The 19,873-nt window shown below is 43.5% G+C and overlaps 11 non-coding genes across 11 annotated transcripts; 6 read left to right on the forward strand and 5 right to left on the reverse strand.

Annotated features, from left to right (window-relative positions):
• Positions 1-242: 242 nt before the first annotated feature.
• Positions 243-325, reverse strand: trnak-uuu (transfer RNA lysine (anticodon UUU)). Its single transcript has one exon. It is a non-coding gene; the product is annotated as a tRNA-Lys (tRNA).
• Positions 326-831: 506 nt separating this feature from the next.
• Positions 832-904, forward strand: trnaa-cgc (transfer RNA alanine (anticodon CGC)). Its single transcript has one exon. It is a non-coding gene; the product is annotated as a tRNA-Ala (tRNA).
• A 4,743-nt stretch (positions 905-5,647) lies between these two features.
• Positions 5,648-5,720, forward strand: trnaa-ugc (transfer RNA alanine (anticodon UGC)). Its single transcript has one exon. It is a non-coding gene; the product is annotated as a tRNA-Ala (tRNA).
• Positions 5,721-6,664: 944 nt separating this feature from the next.
• On the reverse strand, positions 6,665-6,737 carry trnak-uuu (transfer RNA lysine (anticodon UUU)). The gene has a single exon. It is a non-coding gene; the product is annotated as a tRNA-Lys (tRNA).
• Positions 6,738-7,442: 705 nt separating this feature from the next.
• On the forward strand, positions 7,443-7,515 carry trnaa-ugc (transfer RNA alanine (anticodon UGC)). Its single transcript has one exon. It is a non-coding gene; the product is annotated as a tRNA-Ala (tRNA).
• Positions 7,516-9,714: 2,199 nt separating this feature from the next.
• On the reverse strand, positions 9,715-9,787 carry trnak-uuu (transfer RNA lysine (anticodon UUU)). Its single transcript has one exon. It is a non-coding gene; the product is annotated as a tRNA-Lys (tRNA).
• A 506-nt stretch (positions 9,788-10,293) lies between these two features.
• trnaa-ugc (transfer RNA alanine (anticodon UGC)) lies at positions 10,294-10,366 on the forward strand. Its single transcript has one exon. It is a non-coding gene; the product is annotated as a tRNA-Ala (tRNA).
• Positions 10,367-16,153: 5,787 nt separating this feature from the next.
• trnak-uuu (transfer RNA lysine (anticodon UUU)) lies at positions 16,154-16,226 on the reverse strand. Its single transcript has one exon. It is a non-coding gene; the product is annotated as a tRNA-Lys (tRNA).
• Positions 16,227-16,927: 701 nt separating this feature from the next.
• On the forward strand, positions 16,928-17,000 carry trnaa-ugc (transfer RNA alanine (anticodon UGC)). The gene has a single exon. It is a non-coding gene; the product is annotated as a tRNA-Ala (tRNA).
• Positions 17,001-19,183: 2,183 nt separating this feature from the next.
• On the reverse strand, positions 19,184-19,256 carry trnak-uuu (transfer RNA lysine (anticodon UUU)). The gene has a single exon. It is a non-coding gene; the product is annotated as a tRNA-Lys (tRNA).
• A 481-nt stretch (positions 19,257-19,737) lies between these two features.
• On the forward strand, positions 19,738-19,810 carry trnaa-ugc (transfer RNA alanine (anticodon UGC)). Its single transcript has one exon. It is a non-coding gene; the product is annotated as a tRNA-Ala (tRNA).
• Positions 19,811-19,873: the final 63 nt, after the last annotated feature.

The raw sequence follows: 19,873 nt of genomic DNA on the forward strand, positions 1-19,873 counted from the left end.
AACATGTGCTCATTTCAGACCACGTAGCAAGTATGACTTAATGTAATGACTTGTGTTTCAGCATATTTGACAAGACGTTCTTGTCACTTTATTTCCACTGGTCTTCTGTGTGCACCACATTTGATTGGAGTTTCTTGAGCAGGAGTTCATCAGGACGCTAACAACTGTGCATACGATTATAAAGAAACTCTTAAACAGCTGCACTGCAGCTTTTGAAGACTCTTCTGAAGTTTTGAAACAAACGCCTGAACAGGGACTTGAAGCCTGGACCCTCAGATTAAAAGTCTGATGCTCTACCGTCTGAGCTACCCTGAGCTACCCAGGCCCTTCCAGTAATCTTAAGTGCCCAAGAAATTGCGGATTGGTAAATCAGCGTATACAAAATCGGAAATCCAAACAAGAGACACCTATAAATGCCACTACCCTCCCCCATCAAGTCACCCCCATAAATGTCCATTTTGTGGGTCAAAAATGAAAGCCAGTTATTAAAAACCAGGAGTCCTCGCTCGGTGTGAATAGGAGCAAGCCAACAGTTGTGAGAAAGTAATCTACCGTAGTGCTCATCATTATCCCTCTAGGGTTGGGGACCAAATACAATGAATCCATGTCGACTCATCTTTCTAGTAAGGGGACACGTCTTAGCTATGCTTTTGTTTGTCACCTAAGACTGACTGGGAAAGAGCCAAGCTAAGCTCTGCCTCATTTTGTGAGTATATGATTCTAAAGAATGCTCATAGCCAAGGGATGAAAATCACCACTTTATTGTCATTTCGCCACACAACAATGACGTGAAATAAACACTACTGAATGGGGTTCATGTTTGTTGTGGGAGGGGAATTAGCTCAAGTGGTAGAGCGCTCGCTTCGCATGCGAGAGGTAGCGGGATCGATGCCCGCATTCTCCAGAGAAGTTGGTTGAGGGATAGTTGTATTATGTTTGTGCAGGCCTCTTAAGACCTGAACAATTATTGTCACTTCAACTACAGGACTTACCTACTATACAGGGTTGCCAATCCAGTTTAGCTTTGCCAGCATTTTGCTGTTTTGTAGATGGATGCCACATAGGTATAACTTAAGGAAGCATACTTATTGTAGTTCTACAACACGGAAATTAACTGTGACGACAGGCTTTCAATATTTATGGAGATCAGTACTGTGAAGTATAACCACGAGATTTATTTTCCGTATAAGGCTGCCAATCCTGACACCATTCTCCACCCACTCCACCCTGCCTGCACTCTCTTCTTCACCTCTCTTCTGCACTCCCCGTTACTTTAGACAGTTGACCCTATATGCCTTCGTCACCTCTACTCCTTCTATCCTCACCATTCCGCTGTCCTCCGTCTCATTCGCGCATATGTATTTCGTCTTGCTCCTACTGACTTTCATCCCTCTTCTCTGCAGTACATCCCTCCACCTCTCCAGGCTCTCCTGAACATGCATCCTACTCTCACTACAGATCACAATGTCATCCGCAAATATCATGGTCCACGGAGACTCCTGCCTGATCTCATCCGTCAGCCTGTCCATCACATTGCAAACAAGTAAGGGCTCAGAGCCGATCCTTGATGTAATCCCACCTCCACCTTGAACCCATCTGTCATTCCAAACATACACCTCACCACTGTCAAACTTCCCTCATACATATCCTGCACCACTCCTGCATACTTCTCTGCAACTTCCTCATACAATACCACACCTCCTCTCTCGGCACCCTGTCGTATGCTTTCTCTAAATCTTCAAAGACACAATGTAACTCCTTCTGACCTTCTCTATACTTCTCAATCAACATTCTCAAAGCAAACATCGGATCTGTGGTGCTCCTTCGTGGCATGAAACCATACTGCTGATCAACTATAGACCTCTGTAGTTGCTACAGTTCTGCACATTGCCCTTGTTCTTGAAAATTGGTACCAGTATACTTCTTCTCCACTCCTCAGGTATTCTCTCGCTTTCCAAGATTGTGTTAAACAATCTAGTTAAAAAGTGGGTACAGAAGAGTGTCAGGAGTGATTTGCGACAGAAGTGTACCAGCAAGAGTTAAAGGGAAGGTTTACAAGACGGTTGTGAGACCAGCTATGTTATATGGTTTGGAGAAAGCTGCACTGACGAAAAGACAGGAGTCGGAGATGGATGTGGCAAGAGTTGAAGATGCTAAGATTTTCATTGGGAGTGACGAAGAAGGACAGAATTAGGAATGATTATATTAGAGGGACTGCTCAAATTGGACGGTTTTGAGACAAAGCAAGAGAGGACAGATTGAGATGGTTTAGACATGTGTGGAGGAGAGATGCTGGGTATATTGGGAGAAGGATGCTGAATATGGAGCTGCCAGGGAACAGGAAAAAAGGAAGGCCAAAGAGGAATTTTATGGATGTGGTGGGGGAAGACATGCCTCTGTCACACCAGCCGTGCAGTGAGTCTGATGGGGAAGACTGCGGAAGGGGGAAGACTGAGAAGGATCTTGGTATGGGGCAACTGGATGAAATGAGTGGAAGTGATCAGAGTGAGCCAGAGGAGGAGAATAAATCTCAAAGATCCAACAATGAAGAGGAAAAGAAATCTCCCCAGGTAAAACACATACCTTCCGAGTCAATAAGGGTCAGGAGAAACCCCCGCCAAAGAGACTGACGTATGAATTAAAGACCCTGGACCCCCCACTCAGTTCAGCCGAAGATAGACATGGGATAGAGAATATGGAAGAGAGCTAAAGTAAAGATGAACAAGAGGGTGGCAGAGAGTGACACACATGTACATACCCCATGACACACGCATCTCATCATGGCTGTGTTTTGAGTTATGGGCTACTTGTGAACTTAATCTGATAGCGGTGACGCCATCAAACATAGCGGGGGTAGATGTAAGGAAGTGAGTTACACTTATTCGCCGGCAGAGGATGATCTTGCATTGTTGGCACGTATTTTTTCCTTCTTGAGCGTTGCCGAATTCTGAGTCTTTTGTCCCTCCGTGGCTACTGTAGAGCCAGTTCCGTTTTGTGTTACAAGCTGCCCGTATGCTGCGAGTGGTGCTGTGTATGAGGAAGCTAAGAAATGCAGAAAACCTGCTCTGCCTAAACCGCCATGAGGACTACTGTCTCCCGTCTGTACAACTGTATTCTCCCTCCGTCCGCCCTGGAGTCAGTATACATTAAAAAATAACACGACGCAGACTCTGTTCAAGGGGTGTTCGGGCCGACAGCCAGAATAGGGTTACAGCTTTGGTATGGAGTATTGGTATCCTCCAGACTCGCTCACGGCTGGTGTAGCAGAGAAAGATGCAAAAGACAGGAAGTAATGGAAACGGATGATCCGCTGTGGCGACCCCTAACGGGAGCAGCCGAAGGTAGTAGTAGTAGAAGTAGTAGTAGTATTAGTAGTAGATAAGGCTGCTCATTCAGTTTATCTATCCAGTGCAATTTTACTCTGATTTTAAAAAGGTACAGCATTGTCACGCAGGAAGATGTAACGGTATTGGACAAGCATTGTTACTGTATCTCTAGAACACTGAAATGATCAGCAATAACGGGTTTGGACATTCTGCTTGATCAGTAATCTGAAGATAAGAGTTCATGACACAATCTACATCGAAATATAAAACCATTCTGGCTGTTTGAGGGTTGAACTCACGAACTTCAGATTATGAGACGGACGAACTGCTACTGCTCCAACAAACTAGGGTAACAGCGCTCAGGGACAGTCACAGAACAAGTGTAAAACTGTCCCCTAATTATCCAATGTCTCCAACTGCGGTCTTGTTAAAGCACCTCAAAACCAATAATTTTCTAAGTGTTGTAAGCAATAGGAAATAACATGTGCTCCTATCAGACCTCCTATGAATTGTGACATAATTTAAGGACTTCTTTTTCAGCATATTTGATAAGGCGTTCATGTGACTTTTTTCCACTGTTCTTCTATGTGCACCACATTTGATTGGAGTTGCTTGAGCAGGAGTTCTTCATGACGCTAGCAACTGTGCATGCGTTTATAAATAAAGTATTGAGGAGCTGCACTTTAGTTAATGAAGACTCTTCTGAAGTTTGGAACAAACGCCTGAACAGGGACTTGAACCCTGGACTCTCATATTAAAAATCTGATGTTTTACCGTCTGAGCTACCTAGGCCCTTCCAATAATCTTCAGTGCCCAAGAAATTGGTGATTGGTGAAATGTATCTCAAGGTAAATGTATCTATATAGCCCTAAAATATAATTTGGTCCCAGAGGACTTTGAAATCACAATTACTTTCTGTGCAATGTATGCCACCCCTATCCTTTGACCTTCGATTCAGATGAGGAAAATGTAAATGGGAATTTATTTATTTTTTATATTTCTTTTATTCTGAACTTTCAAAAATTTTCAAATTTTAAACTTGCGCATACAAAATCGGACATCTAAACAGGAGACACGTATAAATCCCACTAGTCACTCCCGTAAATGTCAATCTTGTAGGTCAAAAAATGAAAGCCAGTTATTACAACCAAGAGTCCTTGCTCTTTCTGAATAGCAGCAAGCCAACAGTTGTGAGACAGTAATCTACCGTAGAGCTCATCGTTATCCCTCAAGGGTAGGGGACCAGATACAATGAGTACATGTCGACTCATCTTTCTGGCAAGGTCACAAGTCTTCGCGATAATTTTCTTTGTCACCTAACATTGTTTAATTTAGTATCATTGGTGCTGACATAAAAAAATAAAATAAAAAAAAACGTTGAAGTTTCTATCCGTTCATCCATTATCCGAACTGCTTATCCTGCGTTCAGGGCCACGGGGATGCTGGAGCCTATCCCAGCAGTTATTGGGCGGCAGGGGGGGAGACACCCTAGACAGGCCGCCACGCCATCACAAAGCCGGCACACAGCACGGTGGCGCAGTGGTTAGAGCGGTTGCGTCACAGCAAGAAGGTCCTTGGTTTGAGCCCTGGGGTAATCTAACCTTGAAGGTCACCCCGGGTCGTCCCCTGTGTGGAGTTTGAAGTTTCTACTGTGTGCGTTATGTGCCTCGCCCTCCTGTTTCTGCCTATGTCATGCCAGCACCCTAAGATTAGCTTCAGTGTCGGTAGCTCTGGCCTTAGATAAAAGCGAACATCAGTTGGCAATGCTAGGTTTAAAGTAGTCGGCAATAGATTCGCCTACTGCTAACATGTTTTGTTTAATGGTGGCTGAGAGGACAAGCAAAAACAGAGAAACACTGTGCACTGAGGATGAGAGACTGCAAATGAGTCCAAACAGCTGTTGCAAGGGAGCACTCCTACCTTGCGGGACCAGGATAAACAAAGCTTCATTTGCTGATGTGGTTAAGCTATCCTTCGCACGGTCGCAAACCTAATGGGCTGACTTTAAGGCCAAAGCTCTAAGATATCTGGAGTGTCAGTCAAATTTAACCTTATGGAGCGAAGTTCCATTTGCTGACAGATGGACAAGTCTCTGTAAGAGAGACCACCAATCTAAGAGGAGAGCACAGCTACAACAAGACATTTCAACACAGCTAGATAAGTTAGCAGTAAACGTCAAAGAGCTAAGCTGACCTGTGCCTCATTTAGTGAGTATACGATTTCAATGAAGGCTCATAGCCGAGGGATGTTTAATTTCATTTCGCCATATAACTATGATGTGAAATAAACCCTACTCTATGGATTTCCTCGCTGATGCGTGAGGGGAATTAGCTCAAGTGGTAGAGCGCTCGCTTTGCATGCGAGAAGTAGCGGGTTCGATGCCCGCATTCTCCAGAGAAGTTGGCTGGGACTTGGCTGTGTTACGTTTGCGCAGGCCTCTTAAGACTTAAACAATTATTGTCACTTTAACGGCAAGACTTCCCTACTATACAGGGCTGCCAATCCTGTTCAGCTTTGCCAGAATTGTGCTGTTTTTTAGATGGGTGTCACATAGGTATAACTTCAGCAAGCATAAATATTGTATTTCAACAACTGAAATGAACTTTGACGATAGGCTTTCAATATTTACAGAGATCAGCACTGTGAAGTGTAATTATGAGACTTATGTTACATATAAGGCTGATAATCCAGTTTATTTATCCAGTGCAATTTTACTCTAATTTTAAAGAGGTACAGCATGGTCACGCAGGAAGACGTAACGATACTGGACAAGCATCGTTATTGTATTTCTAGAACACTGAAATGTTCAGCAATAACGGGTTCGGACATTCTGCTTGATCAGTAATCTGAAAATAAGCGTTCATGACACAAATCTACAGCGAAATATAAAACCATTCTGTCTGTATGAGAGTTGAACTCACGAATTTCAGATTATGAGACTGACGCACTGCTTACTCCTTCAACAAACTAGGGAACGGTGCTCAGGTACAGTCACACTACAAGTGTAAAACTGTCCCCTAATTATCCAATGTCTTCAAGTGCGGCCTTGTTAAAGCACCTCAAAGCCAGAAATATAAGTGTTGTAAGCAATTGGAAATAACATGTGCTCATACCAAACCTCATATGAATTGTGACATAATCTAAGGGCTTCCTTTCAGCATATTTGAAAATGTGTTCATGTCGCTTTGTTTCCACTGCTCTTCTATGTGCATCGTATTTGATTGGAGTTGCTTGAGTAGGAGTTCATCAGGACACTAGCAACTGTGAATACGTTTATAAAGACGGTCTTTAGCAGCCTCACTTTAGTTAATGAAGACTCTTCCGAAGTTCGAAATAAACGCCCGAACAGGGACTTGAACCCTGGACCCTCAGATTAAAAGTCTGATGCTCTAACGTCTGAGCTACACAGGCCCTTCTGGTAACTTTGAGTGCCCAAGAAATTGCTGATTGCTGAAATGTAGCTCAAGTCAAATTTATCTGTATAGCCCTATATTATAATTTAGACCCCGAGGGCTTTGAAGTCACAATTAATTTCTGTGCAATGTATGACGCCCCCTATCCTTTCACCCCCAATTCAGATGAGGAAAAACAAATCTACAATTTTTTTTAAAATTTTCATTTATTTTGAACTTTCAACTAATTCCAAATTGTAAACTTGTGCATACAAAATCTGGAATCCAAACAGCAGACCCCTATAAATCACATTACCCTCCCCCATCAAGTCACCCCCATAAATGTCAATTTTGTGGGTCAAAAAAATTAAAGCCAATTATAAAAAAACAAGAGCCCTTGCTCGGTCTGAATTGGATCAAGCCAACAGTTGTGAGAATGTAATCTAAACGTATGGATCATCATTATCCCTCAAGGGCAGATGACCAGATACAATGAATCCATGTCGACTTATCTTTCCGGCAAGGCCATACGTCTTACGTTTTTCTTTGTCACCTAAGACTGACTGGGAAAGAGCCAAGTTAACCTTTGCCTCATTTAGTGAGTATACGATTTTAATGAATGCTCATAGCCAAGGGGATGAAAAACACCACTTTATTGTCCTTTTGCCGCGCAACTATGACGTGAAATAAACCCTACTGCATGGGGTTCTTCTTTGACGTGGCAGGGGAATTAGCTCAAGTGGAAGAGCGCTCGCTTTGCATGCGAGAGGCAGCGGGATCGATGCCCGCATTCTCCAGAGGAGTTTGCTGTGTTACGTTTGTGCATGTCTCTTTAGACCTCAACGATTAATGTCACTTTAACTGCAGGATTTACCTACTATACAGGGCTGCCAATCCAGCTCAGCTTTGCCCGCATTTTGCTGTTTTGTAGATGGATGCCACATAGGTATATCTTAAGCAAGCATACTTATTGTATTTCTACAACACGGAAATTAACTGTGACGACAGGCTTTCAGTATTTATGGAGATCAGTACCGTGAAGTGTAACAACGAGATGTATGTTCTGTATAAGGCTGTTAATCCTGACACCCTTCTCCACCAACTCCACCCTGCCTGCACTCTCTTCTTCACCTCTCTCGAGGCTCTGCTCAACCTGCACCCTACTCTCGCTACAGATGACAATGTCATCCCTAAACATCATCGTCCGCGGAGACTCCTGCGTGATCTTGTCCGTCAACGTGTCCATCACCATTGCAAACAAGAAAGGGCTCAGAGCCGATCCTTGATGTAATCCCACCTCCACCTTGAACTCATCTGACATTCCAACCGCACACATCACCATTGTCACACTTCCCCCATACATATCCTGCAGCACTCCTACATACTTCTCTGCAACTCCCGACGTCCTCAAACAATGCCCCCCCTCCTCTCTAGGAACCCTGTCGTATGCTTTCTCTAAATCTACAAAGACACAATGTAACTCCTTCTGACCTTCTCTACTTTTCTCAATCAACATTCTCAAAGAAAACATCGCATCTGTGCTGCTCTTTCGCGGCATGAAACCATACTGCTGCTCGCTGATCGTCACCTCTCCTCTTAACCTAGCTTCCACTACTCTTCCTCATATCTTCATGCTGTGGTTGATCAACTTTAGTCCTCTGTAGTTGCTACAGTTCTGCACATTGCCCTTGTTCTTGAAAATCGGTACCAGTATACCCTTTTCTTCACTCCTCGGGTATCCTCTCGCTTTCCAAGATTGTGTTAAACAATCTAGTGTAAAAAGTGGGTGCAGAAGAGTGTCAAGAGTGATTTGCGACAGAAGGGTACCAGCAAGAGTTAAACAAAAGGTTTACAAGACGGTTGTGAGACAAGCTATGTTATATGATTTGGAGACAGTGGCACTGACGAAAAGAGAGGAGGCAAAGCTAGAGGTGGCAGAGTTGAAGATGCTAAGATTTTCATTGGGAGTGACGAAGAAGGACAGGATTAGGGATGATTATATTAGAGGGACTGCTCAAATTGGACGGGTTGGAGACAAAGCAAGAGAGGCAAGATTTACATGGATTGGACATGTGTGGAGGAGAGATACTGGATATATTGGGAGAAAGATGCTGAATATGGAGCTGCCAAGGGAGAGGAAAAGATGAATGCCAAAGAGGAGGTTTATGGATGTGGTGAGGGAGGACACGCAGGTGGTTGGTGTGACAGAAGAACATGCAGAATACATGAAGAAATGGAAACGGATGATCCGCTGTGGCGACCCCTAACAGGAGCAGCCGAAGTTTGTAGTACTAGTAGCAATTGTAGTAGTAGTAGTAGTAGTAGTAGTAGTAGATAAGGCTGATAATCCAGTTTATATATCCAGTGCAATTTTACTCTGATTGTAAAGAGGTACAGCATTGTCACGCAGGAAGATATAACGGTATTGGACAAGCATTGTTACTGTATCTCTAGAACACTGAAATAATCAGCAATAACGGGTTTGGACATTCTGCTTGATCAGTAAGCTGAAGATAAGAGTTCATGACACAAATCTACATCAAAATATGAAATCATTCTGGCTGTGTGAGGGTTGAACTCACGAACTTCAGATTATGAGACTGACACACTGCCTACTGCTCTAACAAACTTGGGTACAGTGCTCAGGTACAGTCACAGAACAAGTGTAAAACTGTCCTCTAATTATCCAGTTTCTCCAAGTGCGGTCTTGTTAAAGCACCTCAAAACCAGGAAAATTCTAGTGTTGTAAGCAAAAACATGTGCTCATTTCAGACCACGTAGCAAGTATGACTTAATGTAATGACTTGTGTTTCAGCATATTTCACAAGACGTTCTTGTCACTTTATTTCCACTGGTCTTCTGTGTGCACCACATTTGATTGGAGTTTCTTGAGCAGGAGTTCATCAGGACACTAACAACTGTGCATACGATTATAAAGAAACTCTTAAACAGCTGCACTGCAGCTTTTGAAGATTCTTCTGAAGTTTTGAAACAAACGCCTGAACAGGGACTTGAACCCTGGACCCTCAGATTAAAAGTCTGATGCTCTACCGTCTGAGCTACCCAGGCTCTTCCAGTAATCTTAAGTGCCCAAGAAATTGCGGATTGGTAAATCAGCGTATACAAAATCGGAAATCCAAACAAGAGACACCTATAAATGCCACTACCCTCCCCCATCAAGTCACCCCCATAAATGTCCATTTTGTGGGTCAAAAATGAAAGCCAGTTATTAAAAACCAGGAGTCCTCGCTCGGTGTGAATAGGAGCAAGCCAACAGTTGTGAGAAAGTAATCTACCGTAGTGCTCATCATTATCCCTCTAGGGTTGGGGACCAAATACAATGAATCCATGTCGACTCATCTTTCTAGTAAGGGGACACGTCTTAGCTATGCTTTTGTTTGTCACCTAAGACTGACTGGGAAAGAGCCAAGCTAAGCTCTGCCTCATTTTGTGAGTATATGATTCTAAAGAATGCTCATAGCCAAGGGATGAAAATCACCACTTTATTGTCATTTGGCCACACAACAATGACGTGAAATAAACACTACTGAATGGGGTTCATGTTTGTTGTGGGAGGGGAATTAGCTCAAGTGGTAGAGCGCTCGCTTTGCATGCGAGAGGTAGCGGGATCGATGCCCGCATTCTCCAGAGAAGTTGGTTGAGAGATAGTTGTATTATGTTTGTGCAGGCCTCTTAAGACCTGAACAATTATTGTCACTTCAACTACAGGACTTACCTACTATACAGGGTTGCCAATCCAGTTTAGCTTTGCCAGCATTTTGCTGTTTTGTAGATGGATGCCACATAGGTATATCTTAAGCAAGCATACTTATTGTATTTCTACATCACGGAAATGAACTGTGACGACAGGCTTTCAATATTTATGGAGATCAGTACTGTGAAGTATAACCACGAGATTTATTTTCCGTATAAGGCTGCCAATCCTGACACCATTCTCCACCCACTCCACCCTGCCTGCACTCTCTTCTTCACCTCTCTTCTGCACTCCCCGCTACTTTAGACAGTTGACCCTATATGCCTTCGTCACCTCTACTCCTTGTATCCTCACCATTCCGCTGTCCTCCGTCTCATTCGCGCATATGTATTTCGTCTTGCTCCTACTGACTTTCATCCCTCTTCTCTGCAGTACATCCCTCCACCTCTCCAGGCTCTCCTGAACATGCATCCTACTCTCACTACAGATCACAATGTCATCCGCAAATATCATGGTCCACGGAGACTCCTGCCTGATCTCATCCGTCAGCCTGTCCATCACATTGCAAACAAGTAAGGGCTCAGAGCCGATCCTTGATGTAATCCCACCTCCACCTTGAACCCATCTGTCATTCCAAACATACACCTCACCACTGTCACACTTCCCTCATACATATCCTGCACCACTCCTGCATACTTCTCTGCAACTTCCTCATACAATACCACACCTCCTCTCTCGGCACCCTGTCGTATGCTTTCTCTAAATCTTCAAAGACACAATGTAACTCCTTCTGACCTTCTCTATACTTCTCAATCAACATTCTCAAAGCAAACATCGGATCTGTGGTGCTCCTTCGTGGCATGAAACCATACTGCTGATCAACTTTAGACCTCTGTAGTTGCTACAGTTCTGCACATTGCCCTTGTTCTTGAAAATTGGTACCAGTATACTTCTTCTCCACTCCTCAGGTATTCTCTCGCTTTCCAAGATTGTGTTAAACAATCTAGTTAAAAAGTGGGTACAGAAGAGTGTCAGGAGTGATTTGCGACAGAAGTGTACCAGCAAGAGTTAAAGGGAAGGTTTACAAGACGGTTGTGAGACCAGCTATGTTATATGGTTTGGAGAAAGCTGCACTGACGAAAAGACAGGAGTCGGAGATGGAGGTGGCAAGAGTTGAAGATGCTAAGATTTTCATTGGGAGTGACGAAGAAGGACAGAATTAGGAATGATTATATTAGAGGGACTGCTCAAATTGGACGGTTTTGAGACAAAGCAAGAGAGGACAGATTGAGATGGTTTAGACGTGTGGAGGAGAGATGCTGGGTATATTGGGAGAAGGATGCTGAATATGGAGCTGCCAGGGAACAGGAAAAAAGGAAGGCCAAAGAGGAATTTTATGGATGTGGTGGGGGAAGACATGCCTCTGTCACACCAGCCGTGCAGTGAGTCTGATGGGGAAGACTGCGGAAGGGGGAAGACTGAGAAGGATCTTGGTATGGGGCAACTGGATGAAATGAGTGGAAGTGATCAGAGTGAGCCAGAGGAGGAGAATAAATCTCAAAGATCCAACAATGAAGAGGAAAAGAAATCTCCCCAGGTAAAACACATACCTTCCGAGTCAATAAGGGTCAGGAGAAACCCCCGCCAAAGAGACTGACGTATGAATTAAAGACCCTGGACCCCCCACTCAGTTCAGCCGAAGATAGACATGGGATGGAGAATATGGAAGAGAGCTAAAGTAAAGATGAACAAGAGGGTGGCAGAGAGTGACACACATGTACATACCCCATGACACACGCATCTCATCATGGCTGTGTTTTGAGTTATGGGCTACTTGTGAACTTAATCTGATAGCGGTGACGCCATCAAACATAGCGGGGGTAGATTTAAGGAAGTGAGTTACACTTATTCGCCGGCAGAGGATGATCTTGCATTGTTGGCACGTATTTTTTCCTTCTTGAGCGTTGCCGAATTCTGAGTCTTTTGTCCCTCCGTGGCTACTGTAGAGCCAGTTCCGTTTTGTGTTACAAGCTGCCTGTATGCTGCGAGTGGTGCTGTGTATGAGGAAGCTAAGAAATGCAGAAAACCTGCCCTGCCTAAACCGGCATGAGGACTACTGTCTCCCGTCTGTACAACTGTATTCTCCCTCCGTCCGCCCTGGAGTCAGTCAGTATACATTAAAAAATAACACGACGCAGACTCTGTTCAAGGGGTGTTCGGGCCGACAGCCAGAATAGGGTTACAGCTTTGGTATGGAGTATTGGTATCCTCCAGACTCGCTCACGGCTGGTGTAGCAGAGAAAGATGCAAAAGACAGGAAGTAATGGAAACGGATGATCCGCTGTGGCGACCCCTAACGGGAGCAGCCGAAGGTAGTAGTAGTAGTAGTAGAAGTAGAAGTAGAAGTAGTAGTAGTAGTAGTATTAGTAGTAGATAAGGCTGATAATCCAGTTTATCTATCCAGTGCAATTTTACTCTGATTTTAAAAAGGTACAGCATTGTTACGCAGGAAGATGTAACGGTATTGGACAAGCATTGTTACTGTATCTCTAGAACACTGAAATGATCAGCAATAACGGGTTTGGACATTCTGCTTGATCAGTAATCTGAAGATAAGAGTTCATGACACAATCTACATCGACATATAAAACCATTCTGGCTGTATGAGGGTTGAACTCACGAACTTCAGATTATGAGACGGACGAACTGCTACTGCTCCAACAAACTAGGGTAACAGCGCTCAGGGACAGTCACACAACAAGTGTAAAACTGTCCCCTAATTATCCAATGTCTCCAACTGCGGTCTTGTTAAAGCACCTCAAAACCAATAATTTTCTAAGTGTTGTAAGCAATAGGAAATAACATGTGCTCCTATCAGACCTCCTATGAATTGTGACATAATTTAAGGACTTCTTTTTCAGCATATTTGATAAGGCGTTCATGTGACTTTTTTCCACTGTTCTTCTATGTGCACCACATTTGATTGGAGTTGCTTGAGCAGGAGTTCTTCATGACGCTAGCAACTGTGTATGCGTTTATAAATAAAGTATTGAGGAGCTGCACTTTAGTTAATGAAGACTCTTCTGAAGTTTGGAACAAACGCCTGAACAGAGACTTGAACCCTGGACTCTCATATTAAAAATCTGATGCTTTACCGTCTGAGCTACCCAGGCCCTTCCAATAATCTTCAGTGCCCAAGAAATTGGTGATTGGTGAAGTGTATCTCAAGGTAAATGTATCTATATAGCCCTAAAATATAATTTGGTCCCAGAGGGCTTTGAAATCACAATTACTTTCTGTGCAATGTATGCCACCCCTATCCTTTGACCTTCGATTCAGATGAGGAAAAATGTAAATGGGAATTTATTTATTTGTTATATTTCTTTTATTCTGAACTTTCAAAAATTTTCAAATTTTAAACTTGCGCATACAAAATCGGACATCTAAACAGGAGACACGTATAAATCCCACTAGTCACTCCCGTAAATGTCAATCTTGTAGGTCAAAAAATGAAAGCCAGTTATTACAACCAAGAGTCCTTGCTCTTTCTGAATAGCAGCAAGCCAACAGTTGTGAGACAGTACTCTACCGTAGAGCTCATCGTTATCCCTCAAGGGTAGGGGACCAGATACAATGAGTACATGTCGACTCATCTTTCTGGCAAGGTCACAAGTCTTCGCGATAATTTTCTTTGTCACCTAACATTGTTTAATTTGGTATCATTGGTGCTGACATAAAAAAATAAAATAAAAAAAAACGTTGAAGTTTCTATCCGTTCATCCATTATCCGAACTGCTTATCCTGCGCTCAGGTCCGCGGGGATGCTGGAGCCTATCCCAGCAGTTATTGGGCGGCAGGGGGGGAGACACCCTAGACAGGCCGCCACGCCATCACAAAGCCGGCACACAGCACGGTGGCGCAGTGGTTAGAGCGGTTGCGTCACAGCAAGAAGGTCCTTGGTTTTAGCCCTGGGGTAATCTAACCTTGAAGGTCACCCCGGGTCGTCCCCTGTGTGGAGTTTGAAGTTTCTACTGTGTGCGTTATGTGCCTCGCCCTCCTGTTTCTGCCTATGTCATGCCAGCACCCTAAGATTAGCTTCAGTGTCGGTAGCTCTGGCCTTAGATAAAAGCGAACATCAGTTGGCAATGCTAGGTTTAAAGTAGTCGGCAATAGATTCGCCTACTGCTAACATGTTTTGTTTAATGGTGGCTGAGAGGACAAGCAAAAACAGAGAAACACTGTGCACTGAGGATGAGAGACTGCAAATGAGTCCAAACAGCTGTTGCAAGGGAGCACTCCTACCTTGCGGGACCAGGATAAACAAAGCTTCATTTGCTGATGTGGTTAAGCTATCCTTCGCACGGTCGCAAACCTAATGGGCTGACTTTAAGGCCAAAGCTCTAAGATATCTGGAGTGTCAGTCAAATTTAACCTTATGGAGCGAAGTTCCATTTGCTGACAGATGGACAAGTCTCTGTAAGAGAGACCACAAATCTAAGAGGAGAGCACAGCTAGAACAAGACATTTCAACACAGCTAGATAAGTTAGCAGTAAACGTCAAAGAGCTAAGCTGACCTGTGCCTCATTTAGTGAGTATACGATTTCAATGAAGGCTCATAGCCGAGGGATGTTTAATTTCATTTCGCCATATAACTATGATGTGAAATAAACCCTACTCTATGGATTTCTTCATTGATGCGTGAGGGGAATTAGCTCAAGTGGTAGAGCGCTCGCTTTGCATGCGAGAAGTAGCGGGATCGATCCCCGCGCTCTCCAGAGAAGTTGGCTGGGACTTGGCTGTGTTACGTTTGCGCAGGCCTCTTAAGACTTAAACAATTGTTGTCACTTTAACGGCAAGACTTCCCTACTATACAGGGCTGCCAATCCTGTTCAGCTTTGCCAGAATTGTGCTGTTTTTTAGATGGGTGTCACATAGGTATAACTTCAGCAAGCATAAATATTGTATTTCAACAACTGAAATGAACTTTGACGATAGGCTTTCAATATTTACAGAGATCAGCACTGTGAAGTGTAATTATGAGACTTATGTTACATATAAGGCTGATAATCCAGTTTATTTATCCAGTGCAATTTTACTCTAATTTTAAAGAGGTACAGCATGGTCACGCAGGAAGACGTAACGATACTGGACAAGCATCGTTATTGTATTTCTAGAACACTGAAATGTTCAGCAATAACGGGTTCGGACATTCTGCTTGATCAGTAATCTGAAAATAAGCGTTCATGACACAAATCTACAGCGAAATATAAAACCATTCTGTCTGTATGAGAGTTGAACTCACGAATTTCAGATTATGAGACTGACGCACTGCTTACTCCTTCAACAAACTAGGGAACGGTGCTCAGGTACAGTCACACTACAAGTGTAAAACTGTCCCCTAATTATCCAATGTCTTCAAGTGCGGCCTTGTTAAAGCACCTCAAAGCCAGAAATATAAGTGTTGTAAGCAATTGGAAATAACATGTGCTCATACCAAACCTCATATGAATTGTGACATAATCTAAGGGCTTCCTTTCAGCATATTTGAAAATGTGTTCATGTCGCTTTGTTTCCACTGCTCTTCTATGTGCATCGTATTTGATTGGAGTTGCTTGAGTAGGAGTTCATCAGGACACTAGCAACTGTGAATACGTTTATAAAGAAGGTCTTTAGCAGCCTCACTTTAGTTAATGAAGACTCTTCCGAAGTTCGAAATAAACGCCTGAACAGGGACTTGAACCCTGGACCCTCAGATTAAAAGTCTGATGCTCTACCGTCTGAGCTACACAGGCCCTTCTGGTAACTTTAAGTGCCCAAGAAATTGCTGATTGCTGAAATGTAGCTCGAGTCAAATTTATCTGTATAGCCCTAAATTATAATTTAGACCCCGAGGGCTTTGAAGTCACAATTAATTTCTGTGCAATGTATGACGCCCCCTATCCTTTCACCCCCAATTCAGATGAGGAAAAACAAATCTACAATTTTTTTTTAAATTTTCATTTATTTTGAACTTTCAACTAATTCCAAATTGTAAACTTGTGCATACAAAATCTGGAATCCAAACAGCAGACCCCTATAAATCACATTACCCTCCCCCATCAAGTCACCCCCATAAATGTCAATTTTGTGGGTCAAAAAAATTAAAGCCAATTATAAAAAAACAAGAGCCCTTGCTCGGTCTGAATTGGATCAAGCCAACAGTTGTGAGAATGTAATCTAAACGTATGGATCATCATTATCCCTCAAGGGCAGATGACCAGATACAATGAATCCATGTCGACTTATCTTTCCGGCAAGGCCATACGTCTTACGTTTTTCTTTGTCACCTAAGACTGACTGGGAAAGAGCCAAGTTAACCTTTGCCTCATTTAGTGAGTATACGATTTTAATGAATGCTCATAGCCAAGGGATGAAAAACACTTTATTGTCATTTTGCCGCGCAACTATGACGTGAAATAAACCCTACTGCATGGGGTTCTTCTTTGACGTGGCAGGGGAATTAGCTCAAGTGGAAGAGCGCTCGCTTTGCATGCGAGAGGCAGCGGGATCGATGCCCGCATTCTCCAGAGGAGTTGACTGTGTTACGTTTGTGCAGGTCTCTAAGACCTCAACGATTAATGTCACTTTAACTGCAGGATTTACCTACTATACAGGGCTGCCAATCCAGCTCAGCTTTGCCCGCATTTTGCTGTTTTGTAGATGGATGCCACATAGGTATATCTTCAGCAAGCATACTTATTGTATTTCTACAACACGGAAATTAACTGTGACGACAGGCTTTCAGTATTTATGGAGATCAGTACTGTGAAGTGTAACAACGAGATGTATGTTCTGTATAAGGCTGTTAATCCTGACACCCTTCTCCACCAACTCCACCCTGCCTGCACTCTCTTCTTCACCTCTCTCGAGGCTCTGCTCAACCTGCACCCTACTCTCGCTACAGATGACAATGTCATCCCTAAACATCATCGTCCGCGGAGACTCCTGCGTGATCTTGTCCGTCAACGTGTCCATCACCATTGCAAACAAGAAAGGGCTCAGAGCCGATCCTTGATGTAATCCCACCTCCACCTTGAACTCATCTGACATTCCAACCGCACACATCACCATTGTCACACTTCCCCCATACATATCCTGCAGCACTCCTACATACTTCTCTGCAACTCCCGACGTCCTCAAACAATGCCCCCCCTCCTCTCTAGGAACCCTGTCGTATGCTTTCTCTAAATCTACAAAGACACAATGTAACTCCTTCTGACCTTCTCTACTTTTCTCAATCAACATTCTCAAAGAAAACATCGCATCTGTGCTGCTCTTTCGCGGCATGAAACCATACTGCTGCTCGCTGATCATCACCTCTCCTCTTAACCTAGCTTCCACTACTCTTCCTCATATCTTCATGCTGTGGTTGATCAACTTTAGTCCTCTGTAGTTGCTACAGTTCTGCACATTGCCCTTGTTCTTGAAAATCGGTACCAGTATACCCTTTTCTTCACTCCTCGGGTATCCTCTCGCTTTCCAAGATTGTGTTAAACAATCTAGTGTAAAAAGTGGGTGCAGAAGAGTGTCAAGAGTGATTTGCGACAGAAGGGTACCAGCAAGAGTTAAACAAAAGGTTTACAAGACGGTTGTGAGACAAGCTATGTTATATGATTTGGAGACAGTGGCACTGACGAAAAGAGAGGAGGCAGAGCTAGAGGTGGCAGAGTTGAAGATGCTAAGATTTTCATTGGGAGTGACGAAGAAGGACAGGATTAGGGATGATTATATTAGAGGGACTGCTCAAATCCGACGGGTTGGAGACAAAGCAAGAGAGGCAAGATTTACATGGCTTGGACATGTGTGGAGGAGAGCTACTGGATATATTGGGAGAAAGTTGCTGAATATGGAGCTGCCAGGGGAGAGGAAAAGATGAATGCCAAAGAGGAGGTTTATGGATGTGGTGAGGGGGGACACGCAGGTGGTTGGTGTGACAGAAGAACATGCAGAAGACATGGAAACGGATGATCCGCTGTGGCGACCCCTAACAGGAGCAGCCGAAGTTTGTAGTAATAGCAGTAATTGTAGTAGTAGTAGTAGTAGTAGTAGATAAGGCTGATAATCCAGTTTATATATCCAGTGCAATTTTACTCTGATTGTAAAGAGGTACAGCATTGTCACGCAGGAAGATATAACGGTATTGGACAAGCATTGTTACTGTATCTCTAGAACACTGAAATGATCAGCAATAACGGGTTTGGACATTCTGCTTGATCAGTAAGCTGAAGATAACAGTTCATGACACAAATCTACATCAAAATATGAAATCATTCTGGCTGTGTGAGGGTTGAACTCACGAACTTCAGATTATGAGACTGACACACTGCCTACTGCTCTAACAAACTAGGGTACAGTGCTCAGGTACAGTCACAGAACAAGTGTAAAACTGTCCCCTAATTATCCAGTTTCTCCAAGTGCGGTCTTGTTAAAGCACCTCAAAACCAGGAAAATTCTAGTGTTGTAAGCAAAAACATGTGCTCATTTCAGACCACGTAGCAAGTATGACTTAATGTAATGACTTGTGTTTCAGCATATTTGACAAGACGTTCTTGTCACTTTATTTCCACTGGTCTTCTGTGTGCACCACATTTGATTGGAGTTTCTTGAGCAGGAGTTCATCAGGACAATAACAACTGTGCATACGATTATAAAGAAACTCTTAAACAGCTGCACTGCAGCTTTTGAAGACCCATCCGAAGTTCGAAACGAACGCCTGAACAGGGACTTGAACCCTGGACCCTCAGATTAAAAGTCTGATGCTCTACCGTCTGAGCTACCCAGGCCCTTCCAGTAATCTTAAGTGCCCAACAAATTGCTGATTGGTAAGTCAGCGTATACAAAATCGGAAATCCAAACAAGAGACACCTATAAATGCCACTAACCTCCCCCATCAAGTCACCCCCATAAATGTCCAGTTATTAAAAACCAGGAGTCCTCGCTCGGTGTGAATAGGAGCAAGCCAACAGTTGTGAGCAAGTAATCTACCGTAGAGCTCATCATTATCCCTCTAGGGTTGGGGACCAAATGCAATGAATCCATGTCGACTCATCTTTCTAGTATGGGGACACGTCTTAGCTATGCTTTTGTTTGTCACCTAAGACTGACTGGGAAATAGCCAAGCTAAGCTCTGCCTCATTTTGTGAGTATATGATTCTAAAGAATGCTCATAGCCAAGGGATGAAAATCACCACTTTATTGTCATTTCGCCACACAACAATGACGTGAAATAAACACTACTGAATGGGGTTCTTGTTTGTTGTGGGAGGGGAATTAGCTCAAGTGGTAGAGCGCTCGCTTTGCATGCGAGAGGTAGCGGGATCGATGCCCGCATTCTCCAGAGAAGTTGGTTGAGAGATAGTTGTATTATGTTTGTGCAGGCCTCTCAAGACCTGAACAATTA

The sequence above is a fragment of the Lampris incognitus genome, chromosome 12, assembly GCF_029633865.1.
Source record: "Lampris incognitus isolate fLamInc1 chromosome 12, fLamInc1.hap2, whole genome shotgun sequence".
Taxonomy (NCBI): Eukaryota; Metazoa; Chordata; class Actinopteri; order Lampriformes; family Lampridae; genus Lampris; species Lampris incognitus.